The 25,313-nt window shown below is 50.9% G+C and overlaps 1 protein-coding gene across 2 annotated transcripts in view; it reads right to left on the minus strand.

The window, feature by feature from the left end:
* The window catches only part of FAM107A (family with sequence similarity 107 member A), a 51,346-nt gene that overhangs the window by 25,070 nt on the left and 963 nt on the right, over window positions 1-25,313 (minus strand). The gene's annotated exons all lie outside the window — the stretch shown is intronic.

Raw genomic sequence — 25,313 nt, forward strand, 5'->3', positions numbered from 1 at the left:
TGCATTTGCATTTCTCCTGACCTTACTGTGGCTACCACCTGCTTCTTTTTCATGCCCTGATTGTTGAGAAAGTTTTTCGGGGTTGGTCCTTGGTGACTTTCAGTGAGCCTATCCCACAAAGTTTTGTGTTCCCCACTTTGCTCTGCTGCTTCCCCTGGAGACTGATGTGCATATTTTAGAAGTGTCAAGGAGACTATGGACCCATCACACATCCTTCTTAGTCTTCCCCACAGGATGCATGCACCAAGTTACACTTAAGGGACCTTGCTTTGTTTGTCTGAAAACATTTTAAAAATTGAAGTATAACACATATACATAAAATGCACTGATTTTAAGTGTGCAGCTCAACAGAGTTTTACATATGTATTCGCCCACACAACCACCTCCAAGATCGAGATATAAAATTCCCCCTGCACCCCAGAAGCCTCCCTTGTTCCCCTTCTCAGTCAATGGCCACCGTTTCCCAGCGTAAGCACTAATTCTAAATGATACCACCATAGATTTGTTTCTCTTGTTCTAGAACTTTATATGAATGGAACATTTACTCACTGGGGTCTGACTTCTTTTACTCGAGAGTATGTTTGAGATTCATTGATGTTGTCATCTGTATCAGCGGTTCCCCTGTGGTTGGACATTTGCGTGGTTTCCAGTTTAGACTATGACTAATAAAGCTGCTATGAACAACTTTCTATGACTTTTTGGGTACACACAGTGCTGGTTTCTGTTGGGGAAATACCCAGCAGTGGAATTGCAGGTCATAAGATAGGTGACAATTTACCACTAGTAGATACTGTCAACAGTGATTGTATCAGTTTGTGTGTTGTGCTTTTGACATCTTCACAACATCGATTTGTTTTAAACACATTGAGGTCACTTCTGTGCCCAATCCTTTGGACTGGTGGGGGAGGGGAAGGAGGTATTAGCAAAATTGCATCTTAGATGAACAGAGAGGGGCCTGAGTTCTGACCTTGGAAGAGATGAGGGTAGGACCTCAAGAGTATTTGTCCTCGTAACCTAGAGCATGTCAGAGGGAAGTGTGTCTCTGGGTGTCCTCATTTACTCCCCGCCCCCCACCATTAAACTGGAAACACCGCGAGCACAGGTGCTGTGACTTATTCAGTCTTCAATGTCTAGCACGGTTCCTGGCACATAGATAGGTGCTTAGTACAGAAAAACCAGTTTAAAATTGTTGCACATATTTACTGAGCACATCCTAGAGCCGAACTCTGTGAGAAGACTTTACCAGTGTGGTTGCACTTAAGCTGCACGATAGTCCTTTGAACTCAGGGAGAGGGGGCTCCTGCTGTATGGATGAGGAAGGAAGCTGCGGGCCTGAGCAGGTTAGGATATACAGCTTGCAAGTAGCAGCTCTGCAGTGAGACTGGAGGCAGTCTGACTCAGGAGTCTGCGGTTTTTGCCACATTCACGAATTGAGTGTGTGTGTGTGTGTGTGTGTGTGTGTGGTGGCAAGAGACTGCACCCCATTTTACAGAGGAGGAAGCTGAGGCTTAGAGACATTAAGGAACCCTTCTCTATGGAGTCAGCTGGGCCAGCCTCCCTGCAAAGCTAATTCTTGTTTTTTATTTTAAAGATTTTATTTATTTGAGAGAGAGAGAGAGAGAGTGCCTGCAGGAGCAGGGGGAAGGGCAGGGAGCCCCATGTGACAGGGTGTGGGTGGGGCTCTCCATCCCAGGACCCCAGGATCACCACCTGAACTGAACCGACTGATCCACCCAGGTGCCCCTGCAAAGCTAATTCTTAAAGGTGGAATATTTTTAATATGGGCCCTTGGTTGCTGCTCGCCAAATCCTGCTCCCCACTCCTGAGCGTATGGCCACCGGGTGCCACGGGGTGTTTCCTGAGCCTCTGCCTTAGCACTTCACACTCACAAAGCCGCCTCCCTGTCCTCCATCGCTCAGGGGTGGAGAGAATCAAACCCAGCAACCCTTCCTTTAAAGTGCTGGGCACCGTTTGGAGAGGCCAGACCCCGGGACTTGCTCCTTCCCAGGGGTCCACTTAGTCACGCTGGTGTTGGGTTCTCAGCTGAGCGCGGTAACCAGGGCACCGTCTTCCATCAAAGGAAGACTCCGTGGTTCCGGTCTCCAGGGTCTTCTGACGGCTCCATTCATTTCAGCCCCTCAGGCCTCAGAGACCCGGAACTCTGCCCTCCCCGCAACACAAGCTGGGGCATGGGGCCAGGAGCACCCCCCCCCCCCACCCCGCCAGGAGCCAGAGGGGCAACCTTCCTCTCCTGGCCTGGACTTTGTGGCTGTTTCATTATCCTTGAAAGCTCTTAAAGTATTTCATACAAGTACTAGATATATAAATGTAAACCTGCTGCTTTAAACATTTGGAACAACTTGGGCGCCTGGGTGGCTCAGTTGGTTAAGCGACTGCCTTCAGCTCGGGTCATGATCCTGGAGTCCTGGGATCGAGTCCCGCATCGGGCTCCCTGCTGAGCAGGGAGTCTGCTTCTCCCTCTGACCCTCCCCCCCTCATGTGCTCTCTCTCTCTCATCCTCTCTCTCAAATAAATAAATAAAAAATATTAAAAAAAAAGAAAATAAACATTTGGAACAACCTAAGCACATATAAATTGAAGGGTAACATTTCTCCTTACTGCCCCCTCTCAACCCCATCGCGCCCCTTCCCCAGACTTACCGCTGTTGTTGATGCTTTGTGTGTGTATGTTTTGGTTATTTGTCTGCAGCTTGCTTTCTAAACTCTATAATATGTCTTCTAGATATTTCCATGCAATACATGTGGATCCTCCCCACTACTTTGATCTACTGCTGTGTAAAATATAGTGTGATGCCCATAGTTGTTTTTTTTTTTCCCCAACCAATCCCTTTTAGCTGGACATGTAGGTTTTTTTCCAGTTTGTCACTATTACAAATAATTCTGGTCCAAACATCCATGTGCTTGCCTGTCTGTGCGTGGATGTGGGTGATTCTTTAAGGCAGACACTAAGAAGTGGAAATGCCGGGCCAATGCTAAATTTTAGCAGATGCTACCAAATTACCGTCCAGAATGGCTATACCATTTCACACGCCCACCCTCAGTGTCTGAGATTACTGGACTGTCTACACTCTCACTAACTCTGGTTGTTATGAATCTTTAGGTTTGTCTACTGAAAATGAGTCTATGGTATTATGAGTCAGGATAGTGGGGGGTGATAGTGGATGGGAAGGGGCACGAGGGGGCTTTTGGGATGCTATTGATGATCTGTTTTTTGATCTCAGTAGTAGCTACACAAATATTTTCAGTTTCTCAAAATTCATTGAGTGGCATGCTTATGGTAGGTGCACTTTTCTGTATGTATGTTATTCTTCAATAAAATGTTCAAACAATTTCCTTCCTCCCCCAATCTGGTGGGTGACAAACAATATCCCATGATCATTTTATTTAGGAGGTCTTTTTTTTTTTAAAGATTTTATTTAGTTATTTGAGAAAGAGGTGAGCTAGAGAGAGAGAGAGAGAGAGCGTGCACGCCCACACAAGTAGGGGGAGGGGCAGAGGGACAAGCAGACTCCGCACTGAGCAGGGAGCCCGATATGGGTCTCGATCTCAGGACCCCGGGATCATGACCTGAGCCAAAGGTAGAAGCTTAACTGACTGAGCCACCCAGGTGCCCTGGTTGAGCCTTCTTATGTTGGTACTTTGGCTTTCTGGGTTCCTTCTTCTGGAGTATTTTACTTCTGGGTCTTAGGAAAACAGTTTGTCTGACAGAGGAAACCCCCTTTCAGAAAGGGGAAAAGGTACTTGACCCTCCCTGAGCACCAATCATGCTCTCATGCTCACAGCACTCTTTCAGGGTAGGTGCCATTCACCCCACAAGGCTGGGGCTCAGAGCAGTGAGGTGACATGCCCAAGGTGACAAAATTATCTGACTGCAGAGTCCTACTCTCCCTGTTACCCTTTGAGCTGCTCATGTGGCAGGCATTGGGCCAACCATGCAACAGGCATGATTGCAAGTAACCCCCGCAACAGCCCAGTGAGGTAACTGTATGGTCATCCTGTTTTACAGATGAGAACACTGGAGCTCAGAAAGGTCAAATAACTTGCGCAGAGCACCACATTGGTAAGTGGAAGAGCAGGGTGAGCCCAGGTCAGCCTGGCTTTAATGCTGTGATAAGGCAGTTCTATCCAACAGAATGTTCTGCAGTGATGGAAATGTTTGGTATCTGTGCTGACAGTATGGTAGCCCCTGGCCACATGTGGCTGTTCAACACTTGAAATGTGGCTAGTCCTTCTGTGGAACCGAAATTTTAGTCTTATTTAATTTTAATTAATTTAGGTGGCCTGTATTAGACAGTGCGACTTTAAACAGGTCACAAGGAGAGAAACTGCAGGGTTACGGGTACAGGTGACAGAGTGGCTGTCCCAGTGGGAAACCAGCCAGCTCACCAGGAGGGACCCACTCCCAGCAGTTCTCACACAGCCCACACACAGCCGGCTCTCTTTTCGGGCACCAGAACCAAGCTCTGCAGCAAGAACCACAACTATTATAATCAGATGTGGTCTTAACAAACCTTTTAACCTAAGACTCAGTTTCCTCATGCATAAAACGGGTATCAGAATAGGGCTTTTTTTTTTTTTTTAAAGATTTTATTTATTTATTTGAGAAAGAGAGAGAGAAAGCCTGAGTAGGGGGAGGGGCTGAGGGAGAGGAACAAGCAGACCCCCCGCCAAGCAGGGAGCCTGACATGGGGCTCAATCCCAGGATCCCAGGACCCCAGGATCATGACCTGAGTCAAAGGCAAGTGCTTAACCAATGGAGCTACCCAGGCACCCCAAAATATGACTTATTTTAAGACTAACTGAGAGAAGGGGTGCCTGGGTGGCTCAGTCGGTTAAGCATCTGCCTTCGGCTCAGGTCATGATCCCAGGGTCCTGGAATCCAGCCCTGTGTCAGGCTCCCTGCTCAGCAGGGAGCCTGCTTCTCCCTCTCCTTCTGCCCCTCCCCCCATTCTCTCTCTCTTTCAACTACATAAATAAAATCTTTAAAAAAAAGACTAAATGAGAGGGCGCGTGGGTGGCTCAGTTGGTTAAGCGACTGCCTTCGGCTCAGGTCATGATCCTGGAGTCCCGGGATCGAGTCCCGCATCGGGCTCCCTGCTCAGCAGGGAGTCTGCTTCTCCCTCTGACCCTCCCCTCTCTCGTATGCTCTCTCTCTCTCTCTCTCATTCTCGCTCTCTCAAATAAATAAATAAAATCTTTAAAAAAAACAAAAAAACAAACCCTTTAAAAAAAAAAGGCTAAATGAGAGAATGTACAGTGGTGCCACATATTTGACATTCAGTAAGCTAGTCGACAGTCAGACTGTTATCACAATGATCCGTTGTAGGCTCACTTTTAAACTTTTAAGGTTTTTCATTATATAATGATAAAACATATTCATGCTAAAATTTAAATAATGCAGATGGGTATAAAGTGGGACCTAAAAATCTCCGAATACTTTAAACCCCAATCCTCCTCCCAGTGACACTGTTGTGGGAAGTTTCTTATGTGCCCACACAGGAATTGGTTCCACTTTCATTAAACATCTCAGACCGTTCTGATCTATCCTTTCGAAAAGTCCGAAAGGGATCACACTAAATGCACTATTCCGTAACTTGCGTTTGTCACTTTATGATAACTCAAGGCTGTCTCAAGGGTCAGCAATGCTTCCATGGGCACTTACGTCTTTCTGTACATGGGTAAGTTCACCCGCCAGAAGGGAAAATCTTACCAGTGGTATTGCTGGGGTAATGGCTGGGGTAAAAGCTGTGAAAGATCTTGGCATATGTAAAATCTCCTTTTAAGCCTCTCAGGATCACTGGACTTTAGAGGAATGTTCTAGTAGGTTCTTCTGACAAGATTCCTCAAACCATTGCTAATAATCACCTCTGGAATGTATTTGCTGGGTGGGTTTGGAATTTTGGAGAAAGTTTCTCTTTAAGCAGGTCTGGGTTCTAAGTTCTCCTTGGTGTAGGGACATGGACGGGGAGGGGGGGCAGGAGAGGGGACTTGAGGGCACCCAGGAGTCAGGGACCTGAATCCCTACTAATCCCAGCTCTGGCTGGCTGCTGGAGTCTGAGGGCAAAAACTCTGCCTTCCTGGGGGAAAAATCCTGTAGGAAACACTCTGGGGGAGCCACTGCGCCTGTGGATCTGGGTGGGGAAGGGGGAAGAGAGGAGATATCTAGAAGGGCCTTGCCAAGGACTGGACAATGGCGATTCTCAGCAGGCGAAATCCGAACAGCCCCTAAGTGTAAGAAAAGATGGCTGGCCTCCCCAGACACCGAAGAAATGAACACTGAAGGAACAATGCGGTATTATTTGTCACCTGTCAGACTGGCAAAAATTAAAACAAAAATGGTACCTAGTATTGGAGACAGTTGGATACCTAGTGCAGGGAAACGGACACTCCAGCCCTCTTGGAGGGAGTGTTGAGAGGACAGTCATCCTGCAGGGAAACGTATGTGCTCCGATATCTATACTTTTCCATTTCTAGGAATTTGTTTTCAGGAAACAGCCAAACATAGGTATAAGGATACAGGCTCGAGGATTTGCATTAACCAGCATTGTTCATGACAGTAAAAAGATTGAAACTAGGTAAATATCCAGAGGTAGAGAATTGATTAAAATAAACTGTGCTATCTCCATAAAAGGTAACAATCTTTGGCTAAAACTGATATTGTAGGCTCATGTTTACTAACATGGAAGATGCCCACTATCTGTATATGAAAATCAAGTGGAAAAAAAAAAACAGGTTACAAAATAGTATTTGTGATTCCATTTTGATCAGTAACAAAATTAGCTATATGTATATTATTACATATACAGTGTTATCTATAGATAGGACACATACATACACATATACATATGTTACATATATCAATTACATGTCTGCATGTATATGTATGTGTATATGTGTCTACATATGTATATTATGTGAATTTTTGTGGGAAATGTTTGGAAGGGTAGAAGGAAAATGTCTCCAGTGATTATACTCAAGTGGTGGGGAATTTTATTCATTCATTCATTCATTCTCGTCATTTTTTGCATTGCTGAGGGGTTTATTTATTCATTTTTTTTGCAATGAGCTTGTACTGTTTTTATAATAGGAAAATTATTAATATTTATTTAGGAAGCAAAGAAAGCTGATAACTCTGTCTCAACTATGTTAGCCAGTCTAAGTGCAACTGTCCCCGCACACGAAGACTGTCCCGAACTCTTGTCCGCTTTAGAAGCCCCCTCTGATCCCAGGACTGTCTGTAATTACAATAATGAGGAGGAAGAGGAGGATAATGATGTCAATGTATTAAGCACACACTGCAAGCCAGGCATAGGCTGGTACTTGACGCACATTCTTTCATCAGATCCTCATAGTGGCCTGAGACGTAGATACTCTCGTGTCTTTGGATTTTCTAGGAGGGCCCGAAATGGGGACTCCATGCAAGTGATTTATTGGGGGAGGGCATTCATAGGAAGTCTGTGAAGGAGTAAGGGAGGGAAGCAGGTTGGGGAAGGAGAAATTCAGCAAAGGGTGGGGGGGGGTTCAGCTGAAGTCTGGTCTCAGCCTGACCCCATGGGGAGGTCTGGACTCTCCATGGTACCGCATTGTCCTGCTTTGAGGCAAGAAGACTGGTCTTTTATCCCTCTACATTAGTTGGTCATTGGCTGTAGGACATGGGAAGGGATAACCAGGCAGATCATCGGGTCAACCTCCCAAGTACCTCTGGGTGAGTCACCTCCCATCAGCTAATTGTTCTAAGAAGAGTGTTATCTGTTAGCTGCCAACGCTCACAGCACCTGGCGGCTGGGTGTGCTGGACAAGTACAGGGGATCTGGGTGGAGCACTAACCTCCTCCATGTTATTATCCCCATTTTACAGATGGGAAAACTGTGGCTCGGAGAGGTTAAGTGACTTGCCCAAGGCTACTCAGCTGGTAAGAGACGGAGCCTGGTTTTGAACTTAGGTCTGAAGCTCTTGCATTGAGCCCTAAAGCCAGACTGCTGGCAATTTCACAGAGAGGAAGGAGACTGAGCCTGTGGGTGGATGCCCTCCCAACATCCCCTACCCCCACCATGTGCCCCCTCCACCTGCTCTCTGTGCTTCACATTAGCACCTCGGGTTGAGAAGCACTTCCAACCTGGGCTGTTGAAGAAGGGAGCCACAAAAGGCCTTTGTGTTTCTGCAGAGGGCCCTGAAGATTGTATATTGGTGGAGCTGGTTGCTAGGAGACATTTCTCAAGAACGGTTCCTTTGGAAAATGAGCTCAGGCTCTGCCCATAGCCTCACATCATTATACCTGGGAGAGAGACATCCCAGCCTGTGTTTCCCCCAAGGTATTAGATGTGGATCCAATTCCTTCTCCTACTGGTTCTTCCAGGCCCCCAGCTCAGAGCGTATCCCAGCTGAAAACAGCTCCTGGGCCAGATAAACTCAGAACCTTTAGGTAATCATTATCTAATTACCATTAGGTAAACAGGGTAACTGAGGCACAGAGAGTTGACGAGCTCACACAGTGAGCTGGTGGCAGGGTCATGGCTTGTGTGTCATTAATGAACGCGGCAGCCCCTGCCCCCCCAATTCTCTGAATCCTGTGTGGGTAAAACAGCAAGAACTCAGTATATGAGGACTGTGCATTTTCCTTTATGAATCCTTGGGTTTCAAAGCCTTTTGGGGGACGAATTACTTCGCTCAAGTGGAGATGAGCAGCTGGTATTAATTGGGCATCTGCCAGGTGCCCAAACTGGAGTAGGTGTTTTAGGGTCTTCGTCTGCTAAATCTGACCTCTGGACCATCTTGGGGTCCATTTCTACTGGTTGTTTTTTTCTTGACTAAAGATCACATTTTCCTGTTTCTTTGCACATCTAGAAAATCTTGATCGTGTACTGGATGTTGTGTGTGTGTGATGTGTTATAGAATCTGGGTTCTGTTTTCTTCTGAAGAGTGTTAAATTTTATTTTAGCAGACAGCGCAATTACTGGCTGATCCTTTTGAAATCCCATGTGCCTCGTTTTATACTTTGTTAGGGAGAATTCATGCAAAGCTGGAGCTATCTCCCAAGGCTCCCGAACCTGGCAGGACTCGCCTTTACACTCTGTCCTCTGAGGATATGGAAGGATTTGGCTTCGGGCTTTGTTGGGGCTGGTCTCGAGCAGCACCTACCCCAGAGCACAGTCCTCACTCCTAGGGTTCAGCCTTTCTGGCGTCTCAGTTTGAAGCCTGTGATGAAGGTCTCTCCAACGTCTCCCAGCCTGCTTGCCCCGCAGGATCTCTTTGCTCTCCACCCTCAAAACAGCTGCTCTCTGGTAAACCTTGGATAGTTTCACCCTGGGCATGCAGAGCCCAGCCTTTGGGCAAGGACTTGGGGGTCCCAGGGGTCCCCCCACAGACTTCTGGGGCCCCCTGGCTAGGCAGCTCTCTCCTCTCCAGTGTCTTGTCCTGCAGATTCCTTCTGCTTCCGTTGTCCCGGTTGCCCAAACTCTGGTCCCCGCCTCCTGAGCCCGGAGGGACTGAGGCACTCTGCTTAAGCTCCAATCCCTGTGCCATGCTCAGGAAATTGTTCCTAGGACGAGAGCCCAGGTGATGAGGGGCTCACCTCGTGAGTTTTCCCTCAGAATCACAGGGTGGATTGTCTGCTGACTGATCTCTGATTTTGTCAAGTGTTACGTTATTTTTGGTGGGAGGGCTGGGCTGGTACCAAGTCCTTCGTTATGGCCGGAAGGGGAAGTCTAACTCCTAGCTGGGGTCTCTCTGTCTCTGTGTCTGTCTGTCTGTCTGTCTGTCTCTTTCCCTCCATTTGTCTTGGAAAGTTTACAAGGACCCTGGGAAAAAGGGCTCACTATCCCCATTGAATAAGCAAGGAAACAGGTTCAGAGGGGTACAGTAAGTTGCCCTACTAGCAAAATGGGGCAAGTTGCTGGAGAGTTTGCTGGACTCCAGAGCCCATGTTTTGTCCCTGTCCTGCTGTCATTGGAAAAGCTAAAATCAAAACTAAATTTCACTGTTACCGTCACCAAAATGGCAGCATTTTCTGAGCCAGCTCCCATATCTTCCTATATCCCATCCCTCTCTGTCTACCTTATTCCTGTTTCTGCCACTGACCCGCTCTCCCTGGCAGCTGTCACCCTTTGTGTGGAGGATTATAGTTGTCGCCTACGGAGCCTCCATTGTATTCTTCCCAGAACACTTTTGCTGCCTTATTCTCTTGCTCCACTGACTTCGGGGGCTCCCTGTGACCCAGAGTGGCCCTTCCCAAAGGGTAGAATTAAGAACTTAGGGAATGCTATAGCCCACAGATCTCTTCTGGGAGATTCACAGCTGGAAGTGTGACCATGCAGAGGCTCTGTAGGAAAGAAACCTGTTTAATTGGGCTTCACCCAGTCTTTGGTCCTGAAACCCTTGGCTCATCTAACGCCTATTAAAATCTTATGGAACATACTGGAGAACGTTGGACCACAGAGTAAAGGCTAGTCTTGTCTTTTCTTGTATTTTTCTTTTCTTTTCTTTTCTTTTCAGGCTAGTGTTTTCTGTCTGCATTCTAGTCCTACATCTCAACCTACTCTTTCAATTTCATTTCCCATGACTTGTCACAAGTCACCCTTCCCCCCATACCTGTTTCACCTTCCAGCCTTCAAACCCTTCTAGCTGTAAGAATGATATAAGCCTGCACCTGTTGGGAGTTTCCATGAGAGGGGACTGGCCCAGGAATGATGTTGACCAGAGAAAAGTGGAGCCATGAAGAAGAGGGGGACCAGGTCTTGAAGACTTCATTTAAGACCCTGGATCCAGCCTTGCCTGAAGCCATTACTCCTAGACTTTCAGCTACAAGAACTGATAAATTATCTTTCCTTCCCCCTTAGCTGCATCCAAAAGAGTAAACAACAGCCTGAGAATCCTCTGTGGGGCTCTTTCCAGAACAGCTCCTTCCTCATACGTTAAGTAACAATTACACTAAGAGCCAGGCACCTCACCTGTACCTAACCTGCAAAGTGATATAAATATCCCCATTTTACAGATGAAGAAACTGGGGCTCAGGGAAGTTGAGTCACTTGCCCACAGTCCCACATCTGGCCGATGGCAGAGCTGAGATTTGCCTCCTGCACCTGGAAGGAACCACCGAGTCCATAGCATCCAAATCTGGCCTGGAGTCTCCCTCCCCAGACTCTTGTGGCTGTGGTATGGGGGATACCTGGGCTTTCTGGAACGGGGCAAAGGCAAGCAGTGAGACCTGGCCCCAGATCCCATTACGCCAGCGGAGATCACATTTCCTCTGTTCCGGCGCCATGAGCAGGGCAGAGAGGCGGGCAGGCGGCCACTTCCCTGGTTATTCAAGTAGAAAATTACAGGTGCCCAAAATAGCCTGGGCATTCTTTTATTTATGAATAAGTGGCAAGTCCGTGAAGCTGGAATGGGGGCTTATATGTATTTCTTTTCGTTGATCACTTTCCTGAGATCTGCAGAGACCTCTGGTTCTCTCAGGGGACTTTCTCAGGAGTTGCTAGGATTGGGGCGGGGTACGGTGGTGAAAAAAAGAGAAATGAGGCCTCACCGCGCAGGAGCTGAAGATGTCCCAGTCCTAAGGCTTGAGTTCCCAGAGGGTATAGGGGTTGAGATAGCAGACATGCGTCTGTCCCAGCCATCCCCGTCTTGCTGTGTGACCTTGGGCAAATGGCCTAACCCCTCTGGGCCTCCATTTCTTCTTCTGTAAAATTGAATGAGTCCTAAGCTCACAGAAATGTTTATTTTCTTCTGAGCATAAAATTAATACTTGCTCATTATAGAAAATGAAGCAAGTGCAAACAACACAACAACAACAACAACAACAACAACAACCAACCTACAGAAAAATGACCATTATATCCCCCCGTTGTTCCTCACCAATTAATATAATCAGGAGTAACCTTTGGTATATATCCTTCCAGTCTTTCTTTCCATGTATGCATAAAAAATGGCTGGTAGAGCCCCCTCACTTACGTTATAGTCAGCAAATATTAATCAGTCAACAAACATTGAGCCCTGCTCTAGGCCTGGGTGGCTTGGGGGCAGCTTTCCCCCAATACCCCCCCGCCCCGCATCCTCTTTCGGTTTTTCCAGCCCTCTGGCAGCAACCCCAACACTGGGTCCTCACTCAGAACCGCCCGAGGGGTTGGTGAGGAGGAGAAGTCATTTTGCGGGTCTCAGACACGGATGTGGGGCCAAAACTGGGGCCTGGAATCTGCTGGTGGGGACATGTGTGACCTTCCCGTGCAGCAGGCCTGCGCACGGATGGGCTGGCCTGGGCATGGCTTGTCCACCTCTGCCTCTCCTCCCTGCTGCCCTCCCCCAGGGCTGCGTGTTGCCCAGTTCCCGGGTGAAGAGATTAGAACCTGTGCCTGGCACCCTGCGTCCAGTCGATGCATCTTAGCTGCTGATAGGACTGTGACATCGTTAGTATTCCTGGTGGGGGCTAGGCAGCCTGAGGCCATTCCCTCTCGGAGACTCTGATTGGTAATGAACCTGAGGAGAGAGCTGAGTCACTTGCAGGATGGAAATAACGGCATTAATGATGACCACGTATACGTCCATTTATCAGGGCAGCCCTGCACCAGATCATCCTTTTCGCTGCTTACAGCCACCAAAGTAATGCATGTTGTTAGTGGTCACTCACAGGTGAAGAGGCTGAGGCTCAGGGATTTCACGTGGTTCTCCCAAGGCCACACAGCTGGCATGTGGCCGACAGGGACTTGATCCCAGGTCTGTCCTGTGCAGGATCCCTCATCCCTGAGGTTCAGCCTGTCCCGGGGAGGAAGGCCTGATCCCTGCCCCTGGGGAGCTCACCTTCTGGTGGCAGATGCCCAAATTTAGAACTTTCCTCCAAGTTCCCCGGGTTTGCTGAGGGGTCGAGGGAGAAGGCTGCAGGTTCTGGGGTTGGACTGCCTTGGTGTAGACTCCTACTCTGACACCTCCTAGCTCTGTCACCTGCCTAGCTTCTCCCAGCCTCAGTTTCCCCTCTCGAAAATGGGGATAGTCAAAGTGGTGGCGAGCGGATGGAACTGGACAACATGAAGCTCTCAGCATAGGTGTGGGGGCAGAGTAAGTGCTCAATAAACACGGCTGTTAATAACTTTATCACTGATGTGATTCCCAGACGACTTACTGAATCTCCAAAGTCCACCTTCCCTTCCACCTGGGTGGTGGGCAGGGCTGTGGCTGGTTTCGTTCAAGGAAACCTCGGCCTTCCCCGAGCACTTGGGGTTGGTTCCTTCCTGTCGGATAGTGCTGCCTTTGGTTTGGGCTGCTGCAGACACGCGCCCCAGTGTGAAAGGAGGTGGCCAGAAAGAGGGGGTCCTGCCCAAAGGCCCCCAACATCCCCTCCCTCCACTCTACTTCCTCCTCCCAGTCTGAGAGCAGCAGAATTCTGACAGCTATGCTTGTCCTCCTAGCAACGGGGCTATCCTGAGCAGGCAGAGCTCCAGCAGGACCCGCCAGCCACTTGAGGTTCGCCCACCCTGGATGGCTCCCTGGATGGCTCCTTCCATCGGGCAGATACTCTTGATTTTTTGTAGCACCTGTCTATAGGCAGGACTCTGACAGAAACTCAGCCCAGAGCGCCTTGACAGCTTGACTGCGAGGAGCAAGGGGACTGCTGCTTCAGGGCTGGGCTCTGGGAAGCACCCCTGCCCCACCATGCCGTCCCCCCACGCCCTGGGCAGTGATGCTTGGGCAAGTACGCGGCTCAGAGAGTGCGCTCTGAGACAGCCACCTTGGTTTGATTCCTGGGTTCACCATTGACCTGCTGTGTGACCTTAGACAAGGTACCTAACCTCTCTGAGCTCAGTTTCCCCTCTGTAAAATGGGGATAACAGCAGTACCAACCTCGTGGAGTTGTTGTGGGATGGTGCATGTAAAGTACTCGGGTGGTGTCTGTCACGTGATCGTGCTTAAGTGGGAAATTATCATTTCCTTGAAATGAAGGTGTTGGAAGCCCTGTGGTCCAAGTTGTCAAACTGCTCTGGATGAGGATGAAGGCAGCGGGGAGATAAGTCACACTGTGCAGGTTGAGTTTTCTGCAGCAGAGGTTCTTGACTCTGGAAACCAGTTCCCTTAAGGTTCTGATGGCTGGGTTCCCTCTTGTTGGAAAGTCTGTCCGTCCTCAGGTATGCACCGCACTTTGCACCCAACTTCATAGAAACCCACCCATGAGCCTTAAAGTGGAATTTATCTCAAGGAAAGGACAAAGGATGTGCACCCAAATATATCTACCAGGTTATGGAAGAATAAAAAAACACTCCAATCAAGGATTGTTCAAGCAAATCGTAGCGTGTCTATATCAGGGGAATACTATGTGCCCACGAAGAAGGGACTGACGGGAAAGCATGCCCCCCTCCCTAGGGTTGGGTACCCAAGAGCCATTAACCTCCCTGTGAGGGGTGCGCTTGGAGGAGGTCCTGCTCTCTGAAGGAGACTCTTTCTACCCAGCCCTGCCAAGGAGCTCTGGGATGGTGGAGCCTTTGCCAGGCAGGAGGCAAAGGCAGGAAACTTTAGCCCTTATGGCCCGTCTGAGGTGTATATGTCACATCTGCTGCAGACAGCCTCTGGCTCAGCTCCCAGGGAGGCGGGCCAGGGGGTCCGCTGCCCGGAGGCTCCTGGCTGCAGGCAGAGCCGGCCAGGGGCAGAGGGGTGCCCCCAGACCACAGTGCAAGGGGGCAGCACTGGACCAGTGCTGTCACCCTGGGACGTCTCTCCCTCTCTCCAGTGTTAACCTGGCTGAGCCTGGATGAGACATCCCTGGAAAAACTGCCACTGGAACTTTCCACTTACTCTGGCCTGGCTCTGGAATAGCAGGATTCAGAGACGAGGGAGCCCATGGCCATTTCAGGCCTGAGGTTCTTAGCTGGCTGGCTGTGAGTCAGACCAGACTCATGGAGAGGAGATGTGTGTAGTCCGTGGGCTAAAAATAATCCCGGTGCCACCAGGGCCTGGCTGTGGGGGGTCTGGGAGTCCTGCTTAGGATTTTTTTGCATCAATATTCATGAGTGGATTGAACTCATGGACAGAACTCACCTATAAAACTGATGGTCTCATGGTCTCAATTTCTTTAAGTGTTACTAACTATTCAGGTTGCTTATTTCTCGAGCCAGTTGTACAACAGTATTTTCTAGATGTTTCTAGAGAGTTTAAAATCTTACAGGCCACATCATGGCCACGTCAGCCATATCATAGCCATATCTGCTGTCTTTTTTAAAGAACCAACTCTGAGCCATATTGATCTTTGTATCACATAGATACAAAGGCCCTTTGTAACCCTTTCTTTTGTTTCTGCTCTTATTTTTTTCTCGTTACTTCTACATTTTTTTTTCAGTTGGTTCTGCTATTCTTTTCCCAACCTCGCTCTCTCTCTCTTTTTTTTTTAAAGATTTTATTTATTTATTTAATTGACAGAGAGAGGGAGACAGCGAGAGAGGGAACACAAGCAGGGGGAGCGGGAGAGGGAGAAGCAGGCCTCCCGTGGAGCAGGGAGCCCGATGCGGGGCTCGATCCCAGGACCCCGGGATCATGACCTGAGCCGAAGGCAGACACCTATCCAGCTGAGCCACCCAGGTGCCCCTCTTTTACCAACTTCTTAACTTTCACATTTGGCTCATTATATCCCAGCCTTCTTTTCTATCTGCTTTTAAGGCTGCAAACTTCTCTTTAGATGCTGGGTTAGCAGTATCTTCACCCCCATTCGGGTCTGAGGATTTCCTGATACCTTTGATCAATTTAGAAGTGTTCCCTGTCTTCCGAATATATTTTAGTTTCTTTTTTATTTGTTTGTTACTGTCCTTTAGTTATGTGGTAGACCTACACTATGATGTGTAGGGTATCTGGATTTGTTTTGTAACCTACAATGTGGTCAACATTTGTAAATACTCCGTGAGTGCTTGAAAACATTTCATAGGTATCTAAAGATACCTTTTAAATCAAGTCTGCTGTTTTTTTTTTTTTAAGTGAAAACCACCAGTATATACCTGTCAGTTTCACATAAATTAAAAAGCTTGAAAAGTAGAAAGTGTCAGTGAGGCTGTGGGGCATCGAACACTTACGCACTGCCCGTGGGCATGTAAGTTGCTGTAACCAGTCTGGCTTTATCCAGTAAAGGTGTGGAGGGTGGCAGCGTAGGCCACCCCAACATATGCCTCTTTGGCATAAGGATGATTTTGAGCTAAAGACACTTGAAAAACGGCAGGTACAGAAAAGGTGCTCTGACCTCCCCTTGTCTCCCCAAAAGCAGGAGATAAAACTCCCATGTGAAAGATGCCCTCCCTCTCCCAGGAGGAGAGAAACATTCTTAGCACCAGAGATGGGGATTTGAGCCGAGAGAAATCTACACGAACAGATCTCGTTAGAATAACCCTTGTCTTCCGTTAATCTCTCCATGTGTTTCATGTGTTTTTCCCGCCATTGCTATTCTTTGTTCAGCCTGGGATGTAAGCAGTTGGGCCTACCTGCTTTTGGGGGCTTTGTTTTCCTGTGGGGACTCTCAGGTACCTGTAAAATTCCATAAGCTTTTCTCCTAGTAATCGCTCTCAGGTTGACTGAATTCTCAGGCTCAGCCCCGGAGACCCAAAGAGAGTAGAGAGAAAATCTGCCTCCCCTGCGGGTGAGCCCGCATGTGCCCTCGGACTTAGCCATCCACTTCTGAACCTGTTGGTTGGCAGAAACTATATCCCTATCGTTCGGCGATCTTGTTTTTTTCCCCTCTGCTCCAGGGCTGTGTGCGGGGGGCGGGGGGTTATAGGGCTTCTGAGGGGGGTGGTGTTGGGACATCAAGAAGGGAGCCGCTGGTCCTTGGGGACATCTTCACGCTGCCATCTCAGCAGAGTCATTCGTAGATAGCAGAATTTGAATTTCTGATTTTCTGGGAGCTGATGGGGAAGGCCTGTGAGGAAGGGTGGCGTTTCCTAATTCCTCTCAGTCGCTGTGGCCCATGCTGTCTGTCTCCCTGAGCAGACGATGGCTGCCTCAGGCCTGACACAGCCTCTGGCTTGGAGCAGGTCCTCAGGGAATGTTTATGGAACAAAGGAGTGAGCTCCCTCAATGCCGGCCCGTGGATTCATGCATCCACTCGTACCTGTTGTATGTCAAGGTGCGCTAGGCACGGAGCATCCACTGTGAGCGACAGGTAAGGTCCCTGCCCTTGGAGAGCTGGCATGCTGGCTGGGAAAGCCAGAGAGGAAACAGTTAAATAACCAAAGAAGGTAATTTTGGATGGTGAGAAGTTCTGTGAGCAACTGCAAGACTGGGGACCAAGATGGGGATCCTTTAGCCACGTTGCGGCGGCGGGGGTGGTGGTGGCGGGGAAGGCCTCTCTGAGCTGAGCCCTGCGTGGGTCAGCCCTGGGAAGAGCCAGGGAAGACAGCACCAGGCAGGGGGAACAGCAGAGGCAAAGGCTCCGAGGTGGGGAAGAGCTTGGTCCAGCGGAGAAGCAGAGCGAGAGCCAGCCTCCTAGGAGGCCAGGCCGGATGAGGGATCACGGAGGGCCTGGTGGTTGTGGACTTCCATGTATCTTCTCTCCAAGGGTTTTCCCCAGGAGAATAGAGGGTTAGATTCTGAATCCAAATAGCTTGCTCTGGCTCTGCCGTGTGGGAAGTCACCACAGCAGACAGGAGCTAAAGTGAACTCCAGGTCCCCGGAGAGCGGCCGGTAGAGGGTGGCTGAGTTATACCTGTAGGTGCCTGGGAAGAGTAGAGGTCCATGGGACACCTGGGTGGCTCAGTCAGTTAAGCTCCCACTCTTGGTTGCAGCTCAGGTCATGATCTCAGGGTCGTGAGATCAGGCTCCGTGCTCAGCGGGGAGTCTGCTTGAGATTCTCTCTCTCCCTCTGCCCTCCCCCTGCTCTCTCTCTCAAATAAGTAAATAAATCTTAACAAGAAGAGTAGAGGTCTAGTGGGGTGAGGGTCACAGTTATGGGTTAAATTGTGTCCCCCCAAAGATATGTTGAAATCCTAGCCCCCCATACCTGTGAATGTCACCTTACTTAGATGCAGGGTCTTTGAAGTTGTAATCAAGTTAAAACGAGGTCATTAGGGCGGGCGCTAAGCTAGTACGACCGGTGTCCTTATCTGTAGAGGAGACGAGACACAGGAGAATGCCACGAAACCCAGTGGCTGTGGCAGAGACTGGAGGGATACATTTGCAAGCCATGGAACAAGGGTGGCTGGCAACACCAGAGGCTAAAGGAGAGGCAGAGAAAGATTCTCCCCTCGAGGCTTCGCGGGAGCACAGCCCTGTCAACACCTTGATTTCGGGCTTCTACCCTCTGGAGCTGTAAGAGAATAGATGTCTGTTGTTTTTGGCCACCTGCTTTGTGGTGGCTGGTTAGGCAGCCCTGGGAAACCAGTACGTCCCTCCACGCTGCCCAGTTGTGAACAGAGTCACCATGGGCCCTTCACAAACTGGCTGCTTTGGGGTCTGCAGGTCCAGATGGCAGGACTCTCCACAGACATCTGCCACATCGTAAACCCCCAAATGACCCCAAAGTATTCCTCAAAGTCCAGCACATAAGGAAAAACTCTTGGGCGGTCCCCCAAAACACCACTGCCCAGTTTCTAGCTGAGTTCTGCAGGTTCTGGGTATAACATGCCTTGTGGGACACCCCATGCCCTATCCTGAGTTTCTATGGGAGCAAGGTGTCACCAAGACCAAGCCTGGCTCTCCCAGCTTCCTTGGCCGTCTTGCTGTTTTCATTGGCCTCCGCTTAGATTTTAGAAGACGAAAGGAAAGTTCCAGCTCCTCGCCCTTTCCCTGCACCCCAGGCCCTGAGATCTGATCTCTCACTTAAACAAAGCCCCTTGTTCACGTCAGCTCAGGAGACACAGTGTTCTGAAAGCAGATCCCTGGGGCCCCGGGGAGGGAGCTGAGTTTTTGGATTCTTGCCTTCTCCAAAGCCAGCTTTTGATTTGGCCCGTCCTCCTCCACCTCCAAGCCCTTTCATGAAGGAAATTAAATTCTCTTGAACTTTAAGGTCCCTCCTCAGCACGGCTCCCCATGGTACGGGAGCCACCACCTGCTAGTAACTCTACCCAGCAAGGTGAAGGTTTCTTCTGGCTTGAGAGGAACGGTTTCATCCAGACACTTGAAAAATAAGTCCGTGAGCTGGGGAGCCAGATGTATCTGGGTTCAAGTCCTGGTTCTGGCAGTGGCTTGCTGTGTGATCTTGAGCGGAGAACTCAACCTCTCTGAGTCTGGGTTTCTGCCTTGGTGAAGTGCGAACATGGATGTGTATGTGGCTAGGCCTGTGGAGAGGAGTTCAATGGTTGGAAAGCATTCATATTTTTACCTTCAAGAAGTATTCATTTTACAGATGAGAAGGAAGGAGGCCTGGGAGGCCTGTGACCCCTTAGGCTGCAGAACTGTGTGGGGTGGGTTCAGTCCAGCTTCTGGGTGTAGGCCAAGGTAGGGCTGTGTTGTGCAACAAGGTCACTGCAAGAGACCAAGCCAAGAGCATGGCTTCTGGCATGTGCGGGAGGAATCTGAAGGCCACCTTGCCTCGACTCAGTGAAATGGGGGAGACAGCCCAGGCCAGGCGGCAGAGAGGGGCTACTGCCCGCGTGTGCGTGGGGGCCTGGCGCGGCATCCTCCCGCCTCCCCTCTTCTCCCTGCCTCATTTTGCCCCTAAAACCCTGGGTATAAGCACAGCTACTAACCCTGCATTGACAGGGGAGGAAACGAGCCCAGAGAGGGAGACCATCTTGCCCAGGGTCACTCAAGGCCTCGGAGGTAATGACGTTTTCTTGTTAGTGGAGGGGTACATTTGGACTAAAGGTGTGGGTGACATGAGGAAAGAATGAAGATAATGTCCTCCATCTATTGCCCAGGAAAGGTTTGCCCTTCATGGCCTGAGCATGAGGTAAAGCCCACCGTCTTGGACCCTTCTCCCCTCTTCCTGTCTGGAGGCATTAAAACCCATGGGAGTGGAAAAGAGGCCCAGAGGGGCACCCAGAGGGGCACCCAGAGGGGCGGAGGTCAGGAAGATAGGCGTGGGGTCTCCTCATTCTGCTCCCAGGGGACTTTGTTGGTGGCTTCTGTGTCTTGCGTCTCTGTCTCTTTCTCCCTCTCCATCTCTCTCTTGCTTGGTTCTCAGCTGTTTTTGAATGCTTGAGCGAAAGCGAGAAAAAAAAGAGAATGTTCTCCTTGACCGAAAAGTCTAAAGCAGATACATCGTTGGTTTTCTGGGGGGAGAGTGTTGTGGCAAGGTGAATGGAGGGGTGGGTGGGGGAGGAGTGGGGAGTTGGGGCCGCACTTGAACCAGCCCTACAGCAGACCCCAAGCCCAGAACCGGGAATCGGGAGGCCCTAGCAGGCCGGGAAGACTTGCTGCAGACCAAGAGATTCTTTCAGTTCCCTGGACGTGCCATGCCCCTCATACCTCCCGGCCTTGGCAGGTCCTGTTGCGTCCCCTGGAAGCCTCTCCCAGTCCCCTGACCTCGTTAACCCTTCGTTCCTCAGATCACAGCTTGGGCGTCTGGGAGCTTCCTGACTGCTCTTCTTGCTTTGTGGACCGCCTGTGTCCCGGCTCCTCTGTGTTTCCCTCATCAGAGCACCCAGCTCCTGCCCCGTCATCCCCAGTGACTTAGTTTTCTCTTGCTGGGCTCTGCACCCCAAGCACAGGGCCTGAGTCTGTCTCCCGTGCTTGGGATCCTGGTACCCATAGTGCCCAGCCAATGCTTGTTGAATGAATGATGAACAACCAATCCATGAGGTTTTGCATTGGCCAGGAAGTCGTGCAGGTGGAAAATGTGTGTGTGTGTGGGGGGGGGGGGGCAGCTGGAGGTGAGGTGGAGAATGTGGGAATTTGGGTCAGAGTCTTAAAGCTGTTGGAAGGAGGGGAGGGGATGTGTGGGAGAAATTGAGGGGTCCAGCCTACATCCTTCTTTGCAGCCTGAGTTCTGCGTGGATCCTTCCGTGAGCTTGGCCTTCATCCCACCCTTGAGTTACCCCCCCAGAGACCCAGCCGCTGTCTCTCTCTCTCTCTCTCTCCCTTCCCTCCTTAATTTACTGGGCACTGATGATATGCTAGGTGCTGGGGACATGGTGGTGAGCCACAGGTCAAACACTGTCTCCCTTCCTTCTTGGATAAATCACAGGACTAAAGATGAAATTACAGCCATGATCAGTGTGGTGGGGGGAGTGCCGAGCACATAATGGGATGTGCTCTAGTCTGGGGAACTCGGAGGGGGAGTGGTGGTGCCATGGGGTGTCTGAAGGAGCTTTAGGCCCTTCTAATCTCTCCGCCCCTTCCCAGCTATCCCTGGTGATCTTCCAGGGTTAGGAAAACCTGTAGCCTATTCATGCAAACACAGCCCTGAGACAAGCTTGCTCTCCCTCACCCCCACCTCAGTCTCTTGCCCTGAGTAGACATTTGCGATCCACTCAGGCAAGACTTCCTAGAAGAAGTGTCAGCTGAGCTGGCACTTTTCTTCCTTTCCTTCTCCTTCGATTTCTTTCCCTCCTAAGCTGGGCTTCTAGCCATAAGGATGGACAGGAGAAGTTTTAGTCCTAGAAGAGACGATTGCAGTGCTGAGAGTGATGGCACTGTGAAATCAAAAAGCAGCATTCCTTCCTCTGGGCAGATCTAGCTAACACCTGGGTACCAGGCTCCACTGGTCGAGAGTGCACCGGATTCCACCCCTGCTAATCCATTGCCTTTGTGCAGTGCCCAGCCTGTGCATCCATTTGGGGCAGCCCAGGGCATTCAGTTTCTGAACCCAGCTTGGGGAAGCCAAGGGCAGAGGAGAAGGAAAGCCCCACCGGGAGGCCTTAGGGAACAGGAAAAGTGCCCTTTCCCTGTTTCCCAAGGTCTCTCTGCCTGCTTTCAAATGCCCCTTTCAGTTGCTGCCAGAACCTAGCTCCACAGCTCCCAGACCTCACCCTCTGTCCCTGGGCTTTCCCAGGGAAGAAATTTCAGCTCCAACTTTTTGCAGGGTTCCAGGCCAGGCTATTGTGAGGGTGGGGAAGGAGGTGGAGAGGCTGGCTCACGGTGAAGGGGCGGGCAGTGTGTTTAGCAGTTTGCTTAGGCTGGGGAGGAGATCATGCAGGGTGAACAGATGGAGTCAAAAGGGGGAGCCTGGACCTGAATGACAAAGTCTGTGCTCACGATTACAGCATGTGTGCTCGTCTCTCCTCCCAGAACCCCCAGGGGTGTGCCCTGCACTCATGGATGAGGGGAGCAGTGGGGGCGCTGGGCCCCAGCTGTCCTCAGAGAAGCAGTCGGAGGCCGTGGGCAGAGTGGGGGGCCGCGGCATGGCAGGGGCAGCAGGAGCCTCCTAACGAGGTGCTGGGGCTGAGTGGGAGCCATCCATCATCGGCGGGGATAATTGTTCAGGGAGCCAGTGAGGCCCAGCCAGATGGGCGCCTTTTGGACTAGGAAAGAACGAACACTCCCTTTCAGACCATTTATCAAATTTAGCTGGATCGCTCGTCTTTTTTTCCATTTGTTTCCGTCAAGGAGACTTTCTTCTAATGGAGACGAATGCAGAGCGATGCTAGGTGTCCAAACTTCAAGGGGTTCCAGTGGGGATCTGGGGGGCACAGCCAGCCCCCTCTCTGCTGGAGCTCCCCCTTCAGCTTCCAGAGCAGGGTTAAGAGCTTGACCCATCATTCCCTGACACGGACTCTGTGCCAGGCACCTCCGCTCATCCCAGTGTGCGAGGGGAAATCACGATCCCACGTAGCAGACGAGGAGACTGAGGCTCTGGGAGGATCAGCCGGTGGACCTGACAGGGGACCCGGGTGGGACTGAACACTGTGCTTCCTGCTCCAGAGCCCACCTTCACACACGCCAGCAGAGCGGTTCATTGGCTGAGGGGTCCAGGCTCTTTAGACTGCCTGGCTCAAATCTCGACTCCACTGCTTACTAGCCGGGTGGCCTTGAGCTCTTGTTTATTCTCGTTTACTCTCTCTGTGCCTCTGGTTGTTTGGGTAATGCAAGTACCCACCCCAGGGAGCTGTGGGAATACTGCCTGAGAGAATCTTTGCCGAAGCTTGTGGTGCATTGTGTGCTGTTACGAGTAACGTTTTCTGATACCGCGATATCATTTAGTATCTGTTTTTAGTATTGGCAGCCTTATGGGTAGACTTGGGATCACATCTGGGGCGCTGGACTTGCGTAGGCATTGTCTGGAACAGCTTGTGGGCCTGTCCCCTTCCTGAGGGAGGGACACTGGCTGCTGACGGGGGACTGAGGACGGACGGCCCTGACCCCTGGTCTCCGTGGATCGTCAGCTGGGGTCTGAGGTCTGTGAGAGTTGCTGTGAGGGCAGGGATGCCTTTCCCTCCTTGGCCCAGCTCCCAGCTCAGGTACCCAGTTAATGTTTGTTAATGCGAGCCTGGGGTGAGAGCAAACGAAGTCTTGCGGACAAATGTGGGCTTGAGCAAATGAAGGGCGGACGTTTGTGCACTCAGTGGGCAGGAGTCCTCTCTGAGGGCAGCTTGGTCCCACCCTTCATGGTGCCGGGGAAGGAGACCCACTGCCTTCCTGTGTGCTTCCAGAGTTGGGCCTGGAGTTGCCGGGCCTTGTGGAAATGGCCTGACCCTGGCTGCGTGGCCCTGGCAAGTCCTTCTGCTCTCTGGGCCTCGGTCTTCCCAGCTGTACAATAGGGAGGGGATTGGACCACATCACCAGGGGGTTTCCAGACCTTTTTATTAGAACTATGATTAAGCCCTAAGTGTGGGAGGGGGTCTGAGAAGCCCCCAGGACAGCACTGTGACCTTTATAGGACAGGCCAGTGGGTGTCACGGACATCCCACAGAGACCAGCTGGGCTGTTGCCTCCAGAAACAGAGCAGTAGGCATGTGGGGAGTTGGGTGGGGGGTGATCCACAGATAGGGAGCCCCACAAAGGGCCTGGCCTGGACATGCTCACGAACTAACTCCGGGCCGGCTCCACCCCTAAGCAGCTGGGGGAAATCGTGTTTGCTCCCGACTCAGGGTTTTCATCTGCCGTGGGTGTGATAGCAGTGCCCTGGGTGGCTCAAAGAGGACGCAGGTATGAAAGGATCAAACCCACACGGAGACAGCGTTCACTGAGCATCTATTTGGCCCCAGGCATGATATCATTTAGCGTTTACAACAGTGTGAGAAGGATTATTATCTTTAGTTAATCGAGGCAGAACCTGAGGCTCAGAAAGGTGCCTTGTCTTGTCCAAGGTCACAGGGTATGTGTGGAGGAACTGACTCTGGTCTGTCTGACCCCAGAGCCCATGTTCCCATTCGCTCTGCTCTGGGATCTTCCCCCCGCTGAAGGGCAGGAGGAGGGGCTGGGCCCGGGATAGGCCTGGCTGCCAGTCTTGGGGCTCGTTCTGACTGGAGGGGAGCCTCCTGGGCTGCTGTGCTGAGGAGGATTCTGGGGCCTTCTGGCCCTAGTAGGAGAGGGTGCAGGGATTGATTTGTGATGCTTGGTGTGGCTGAGAGAAGAGAGAGAGGCAGTCCATGAGCTGTCTTTGCGTTTCCTAGGCCAGACCTTGTCAGGGTCTTTTCTAGGCCTGGGAAGCTGTTCTCCAAGGTGACTCTCTGCATGTTTACGTTTCAGGCAGGATCTAGAGGCTGAGCTCACTCTCCTTTGGGGGAGCAGAGGAGCTGGAGGAGAATTCCTGCAAGGGGTTGGGTGGGGCCAGGGCTCAAAGATCATCTACCTGCCCTAACTGCAGGTGACCCACGCTGGCCACTGCGGGAGGGAGAAGGGACAGCCCCAGGACATCGACCTTTTAGGATAATGCTGCTGGGGGTGCTGAGGGCAGGCAGGAGATTCCAGGCCTGATTGTACCTGAAACAGAGGCGGTGGGAAGCAGAAGCCAGCACAAGGAGACCCCAGGGGTTATCTCACCCAACACTCATTTTCCATATGGGGAAACTGAGGTCCAGAAAGCTTCCTCCATGGGGTCCATGATGCGTCTTACTTAAAATCTGAAAACTGTGGGATGGGCAGGGTTGGCAGAAAATGCAGAGTCGAGCAGAACCACGAGCTGTCTGCGGATTAGAGCGCCTGTTTATTGAGGCCCCCTGGGTGTCAGGCAGCGTTTTACATACGTCATCAGCATCATGTCATGGCACCTCCCGGGAGGTGGGGACCAGCCCTACTCTACAGGGGAGGACCTGAGATCCAGAGGGTTTCAGCTCCTTGGCACAGTAGGGAGGTGCAGGAGCAGGGCCCCGGGCAGCCTGACCACACCGCTGGGAACACAGTCCCAGGCGATCTGCTTTCGGCTCAGGTCATGATCCCAGGGTCCTGGGATCGAGCCCCGCATTGGGCTCCCTGCTCAGGGGGGAAGCCCGCTTCTCCCTCTCCCACTCCCCCTGC

Source organism: Callorhinus ursinus, unplaced genomic scaffold (genome assembly GCF_003265705.2).
Source record: "Callorhinus ursinus isolate GAN/ISIS: 27379988/994484 unplaced genomic scaffold, GSC_fseal_2.0 scaffold15, whole genome shotgun sequence".
In the NCBI taxonomy this organism is placed as follows: domain Eukaryota; kingdom Metazoa; phylum Chordata; class Mammalia; order Carnivora; family Otariidae; genus Callorhinus; species Callorhinus ursinus.